At 45.2% G+C, this 6,220-nt stretch overlaps 1 long non-coding RNA gene across 1 annotated transcript; it reads right to left on the reverse strand.

Moving 5' to 3' along the window:
- Positions 1-4,175: 4,175 nt before the first annotated feature.
- LOC121134728 lies at positions 4,176-5,841 on the reverse strand. Its single transcript, XR_005871896.1, has 2 exons — positions 5,483-5,841; positions 4,176-4,805 (listed from the first exon to the last, which is right to left on the reverse strand). It is a non-coding gene; the product is annotated as an uncharacterized LOC121134728 (long non-coding RNA).
- Positions 5,842-6,220: the final 379 nt, after the last annotated feature.

A 6,220-nucleotide genomic window follows, 5' to 3' on the forward strand; every position in this document is an offset into this window, starting at 1 on the left:
AAACCAGACAAAACAGTGGAACCCAACCTCTGTAGTTAGGTGTGGTAGCAAAAGGGGGAGAGAAAGGTCAAGAAAGGAGGAAGATAAGGGAAAGAAGGAGAAGGTGGGGATGGAGAGGGAGAAACTGTCAACTTATATGACCCAAGTTTAAAATGAAAAGACAGGAGATTTTAAGTAACTACTATAAGCATACTAAGATGTAAAGAAAACTATAGTCTTAATGAATTCAAAATAAAGTATACGCAAGAAAATAGAAACTATGGAAAAACCCAAGTGGAGCTGGTAAAGCTGAAAAGAACTATGCAATAAATGAAAATGCTATTTAGGTGGGTTGAACCGTGAATTAAAAATGTTGAGAGAATATCATAAACAAAGAGATGAACATAGATTATCAGGACGGGCTACATAACTGAGCGGGTGAGCACTTGCCTAGGATGTGTGGAGGTCCTGTGTTCTGTTCCCGTAATAAGAGAAAAAGAACAAGCAAGCCAAAAAAACCATGTATTCATATACATATGTGCACGCGTGTATGGATGTATGTAAATTATTCAATCTGAATAGAGGAGAGAAAAACATTTGTAAGACAATATTCCATCTTCTAATGTGTGTGGGGGGGTAGGGGGCTAAGCAGGAGAGCAGAAGCCTTAGACAGGAAGGAGGAGCACTTTGTAAAAGACATAAGCTTCCCTAAACTCTCAGGAAGCTCACAAAACTCTGGGCAGGATGGATAAAAGAAAACACAAATGGGCTCATTTATGCCCAACTGCTGAAAGCCAAAAATAAGGAGAAAAAAGCTAGAAAGCAGACAGGAAAAGCAGACCCACTGAATAGAGGTGAAGGCTAGAAATCCAGCTACTTTTCACTGAAAAAATCCGGGAGTGGGGAGAGCATTCTAGAAGACAAGGAGTGATATATTTAAAGTGATGATAGAACTTCCCACACAAAAAAAGTCCATCACTGAGTGCTAGTGGCATCTTTAATTTAGTACTCAGGGGGCAGAGGACACCTAGGACTACAAACAAACAAACAAACAAACAAACAAACAAAAGCTACTCAATAATTCTATAGCCAGTAAAAAAAATACCTCTGAAAAATGATGACAGGCTAGCCCTGACACTCATGTTTAATCGCAACTCTTGGGAGGTAGAGTCAGAAATAAGAGTTGAAGGTCATCCTCAGCTATGTAGCTCAAGGCCGGCCTGAATTACACGAATCCCTGTCTTGTTTTCATCACCATCATCATCATAAGAACAACATCACACATAAATAAAAACCAATTTTAGTGACAAAACAAAGATGCTTTGTTTGTTTTGGGTTTTCGAGACAGGGTTTCTCTGTATTGTTTTGGAAGCTGTTCTGGAACTCTCGCTATAGACCAGGCTCGCCTCGAAATCAAAGAAATCCACCTGCCTCTGCCTCCTGAGTGCTGGAATTAAAGGCATGTACCACCAGCGCCCAGCTAAAATAAAGATGTTTTAAGATACATAAAAGTTAGTCAGGCTTGGTGGCACCAGCCTAAAATCTCAGGACTCGGGAAGTTGAAATGACAGGTTCCACGAGTTTAAGACCAGGCTGGGCTGCTTAAGGAAACTGTGCCTCCAGGAGGTACAAAGACAAAGAAGATAACCACTAGCAACTGCCTGAATGAGAAAAGAAGCTGAAATGCTCCAGGACAAGAGAAATGAGTGTAGATAGAATCCCAGACCAAAGACAGTGACAACCCTGAAGATCACAGGTAAAAACTGCAGGAGATTCTAACGTTTTTTTTTTTTTATTTTATGCTGTAACCAAAATCAAGTGATGGCTTAAGCAAGCATATGCCAATTTGCCATACGCCTTAGGGTATACAGGAAAGCACAAAGCGTGGAGGTTAAGTGGAATTACAGTTGTTTCCACAACCACCAGGTATGTGTAAATAGTACGAAGGAAATATGTGAATGAAATTATACATATATATATGGCTGTAGAGAGAAGCCTTTTCCCTGCCAGCCGCTTTGGTTTTTCCCCACCAGTTGCCTGGTCTCTGCCGCATTGTAGTCCCCAAATAACACACAAGACGCTGTATTAATTATGAAGCTGTTGGCCTTGCTTGTTTCTTACTGGCTAGCTCTGACTTAAGTATTTATCCCATAATTGTTAATCTAAGTATTTCTCTTACTGGAGAAAAGTTCCGGACTCCTTACTTCTCTGGCAGGCTACATCGTGACTCCCGGTGTTTTCCTACCCAGAGTCCTCCTGGACTCCTAGTCCCACCTATCTTGCTTCCCTATTGGCCAACGTGCTTTATTGACATATACACAGGACTTCCCCGTCATACGGCAAACTAGACAAATGCAATAGCTGCACACAAAGATGCTTACCAAAGGAGGTTGTTTGTTTCACTTCTTGAGACAGAATCTTATTCTAGCCCAGGCCCGCCTGGAATTTACAGTGAGAAAAAAAAGCACAGCCCAAGAGTGCTAAGAGGGTTCAAGTGGCTTCACCATTAATTGTTATTTATTAACTGTATTTATTAACTGGGTTAAGGTGTCCCTGGGAATGCTCAAGCAGGTCTTGAACTCCTGAACTCAAGTCACACTCCAATCCCAGCCTTTCAAGGAAAGATCCTGAATTCAAAATAAAACCAAGGTTCTCCAGGTTTTGATACCAATGAATGGATACAGGAATGGCTATAGAAAGAAATGACGCCATGGGCTGGTGAGTGCGGGATAGGGATGGTGTTGGGAGTATAAGCTGAAAATAGTAGTTTGCGATTTTTTTGACTGACTTTGACAGATCGTTCCCACGATCAGCAATAACTCTAGTCTTAGACATCAATTATGGAGAAATGACAATACATATACACAAAAAGGCTTGTTGTCAAGCATTGTGGTTACCCCTTTAATCCCAGCACCGAAGACATTGAGAGCTGGTGATGGCAATAAGTTTGAGGCTAGCCCATGCTACCTAGTGAATCCAGGCAAGCCTGGGCTACAGAATAAGACTCTATCCCAAAAAGTAAAACAAGCAAGCAAAGGCTTGTTTATTGTAGAGCCTTTTTTTCTTTTTTCGAGACAGCCTTTCTCTGTGTAGCCCTGGCTGTCCTGGAACACACTCTGTAGACCAGGTTGGCCTAGAACTCACAGGGATACCCCAGCCCCTGCTTCCTCTGAGATTAAAGGTGTGGGCCATCACTGACAAGCTTTATTGCAGCTGTTAACATGATGCCTGGAAGCCATAAATCAGTGTACTTTGTGAACCAGTCAATGAGAAGACACATGTATCAGGGAAAGCCAGTGTTTTTCCTATGGTCAGTAGCGTGTAGCGTGTGCGTGTGTGTGTGCATGTTTCTATGAATATACTGTTCAAAGATTTTTAAAAGATATACTCAACAAACCTGGGTACATCTCAGAATGTCATATTGCCTGAAACCCAGGGGGAAATTTCAGGAAGTCTGATTCAGTTTTGTTTCAGTTCAAGGTTAGGAAAAGAACAGTGGCCGCCTGTGGAGTGGACACGGTGCTGCTTTGTGGGATCTGGAAATTGTCTCCCTGGATGGAATACGTGCTATAGTTTCTCACTGTGGAGTGCTTACCTCCGGAAGGAGGGCATGAATGGATGGAGGGCGTTTCTGGCATGGTAATGTTCTGTTACCTGACACGCAAGCATTTAGTTAGGGTAATCCTCGACTGTCATTCTTCCTGTGATTGCTCTCCTGAAAGATCCTAAATGTCCTGCACTTGAGGAATAAGTTGGATGATACGATTCTGAGATCCAATGGCAAGGAGCAGAGACCTACCCTGAGGACCAAGGCACTGGCTTCAGTTAAGCTGTTGGGACTCTGGTCACAGTGACACTATTCATGCGTACTAACTGTCATGGGCAAGTTTTGTCTCCTAAGATGGAATCCCAAGGACTGACAGGGCTCTCTTGGCCCAGCCTCTTGCCCTTGGCTTTACTTTTCTACCAAGGATGCTTTTTCGATGGTGGGGTAGCTTAAAGCCAGCAGGGGTCGAGGGTAAGTGTGAAAGTCTAGTTTGGAGATTTTCTTCTCATCAGTCTACTTCATATTTCCTTAATAGATTTCACACCTTCCCCATCCACACAAGTCTCTTCACGGGGGCCTTTCCAGGGAGAGGGAGGAGCTGGTCTAATTGGCTTAATGAGGTAAAGTCCTTACACAGTTGTCTTTGAAATAACATGCTATTGTTTCTTTTAATTGCAGACTACATGGGAATGGCTGACTTGCTCTAGGTTCATCAATCGAACACCCCGAGAAAACAAGTGACGCCGAGAGAAAGCACGCCTGCTCCCGCTCACCCCACCCCATGCCCTCTTCCTGCCTCCCCCTCTGCAACTCAGTTAAGTTGGCTCAGGAGGTAGGTTCTACCTGCCTCATACCTGCCTCTCCGGCCACCCAGTCCAGCTCTGAAGGACAGTGCTGCTGAAACAGCCGTACCAGGGCAGACTGGAAGACACCCGCGTTGCAGCATGGCTTCCCTTCCTGGCTGTCGCAATGGGAGGCACATTGGCGGTTTGCCTTGCCTGCAGGTCTGTAAGCATGATCACCCACCGAAGTTAATCAACTTTTCGCGGGCTTTTAAAAACATCCTTTTGTAAACGCTGTACTATTTCTCTTCGCTCACCAGCCTTGCAGAATGCTAGGCTCCATCCTCATTTTCCAGTGGTCTCCAGTTTTAGAATTCAGGTTTTGCCCAGAGTGCTCTCCGTGACACAATCTACCCGCTGTCACCCAGCCTGTGGTAATTGGACACACGCTGCTCCAGTTAATGCTGGTAGATGTCTCTTCAAATTGCCTTCTGGACCTTTTGTAAAAAGAAAAATGCATTCATTTTGAAACAGGTTCTGGGTAGCCTACTCTGGCCTTGAATGTGACAAGGTGCATGCCAGGCTGGGAAATAATCAGCTTCTGCGCACTTCTTAAAAACACAGATTTAACGTCTGCCGGCTGAAATGAGACACTGAGGAGCAATGTGGCTTCCGGTCATTCAGGGGAAGAATCCTACGAGCATCAGTCAGCTCACCTTGCAAATTCTGAATAAGCTATGTTTAAAAGGGGCCCTTTAGCACTAAGAGGACAAAGACTCTCTCTGATAAGTTGAATACATTAAAAAAATAGTTCAAATCCTCACTGCAATCCTGCTGACTAAAAACAACAACAAAAGGAAAAGACAAAGTCAAAAAAAAAGAAAAACAAAATACTAGAGGAAATGAAACACAGAGTCAAGTTCACACAGACCAGTTGCTGGCTGCTTGCCTCCCCTTCCAGCCTCCACCAGGATGCAGGCTCCTAAAGCATCCTAAAACATCCCAGCCTTCATGCCAGCCCACACAGCCACTGTCTCCCCCCTGCAGTGTCCCCTTCCAGCCTCCACCAGGATGCAGGCTCCTAAAACATTGCCTTCATCCCAGCCCACATAGCCACTGCCTCCCCCTGCAGTGTGTTTGTGTTTTGAGAATGTCTCATAACCCTCAGACTGACCTGGAACTCAGTACGTCATTGGACTTGCCTTGAACTCCTGGCCATCCTCCTGTCTCAGCCTCCTGATTGTTGACACAGTCGACGTGTGCCACCACGCCTGGCTTTCCCTGAGGCTTTAGAACAGTCCTCCGACTTCTCCTTTCGGTGCCCCCCTTGTGCCTTCTCACTGAGTTCCGCCTCCTACACGGTAGCAAGGGTGGCTTAGTTTTCACTTAGGACATTTTATTTCCGTTTATTGTAGTGGCAGGCCTGCTAGGGAATGTTCTACCCCTGAACTGTGTTCTCAGCCCAGAAGGGGGATCTTTCGGGTTGCCTGTATTAGACAGAGTTCCTCCTCTGTTCAAAGTCCTCTGTGAACTCTCTTCAGCCTCTTCTGGGGTCTGCAATGCTTCACAATCCTACGTCTCCCTGACGCCTTGTCTCTTTCTTGTTCCTCCCAGCACCTACCCTCCTCATCGCTGCCGCTCTCCCTCTGCTCCTGGAGGAAGCCTTCTTCCTCTGCTCCTTGTCTTTGGGCACCCTCCGGGAGCCATTCTTCTTCAAAGGCATGGCTGTCACCCGATTCTGCTGGATGTGGGGGTCTTTGGGGCTCCTGCAGCCTGCTTGCATCTAAAGTCCTTATGAGCAGGACAGATGGTGTGCTCTCTCTTTCCCAGAGAAGACTAGAGGCACGAGTGACCCTGGAAAAGCTGAGAGCATGTGGATGTACAGACTTAGGGAAGAAATACGGAGGACTTA

The sequence above is a fragment of the Mesocricetus auratus genome, unplaced genomic scaffold, assembly GCF_017639785.1.
Source record: "Mesocricetus auratus isolate SY011 unplaced genomic scaffold, BCM_Maur_2.0 Super-Scaffold_100030, whole genome shotgun sequence".
NCBI classification, from domain to species: domain Eukaryota; kingdom Metazoa; phylum Chordata; class Mammalia; order Rodentia; family Cricetidae; genus Mesocricetus; species Mesocricetus auratus.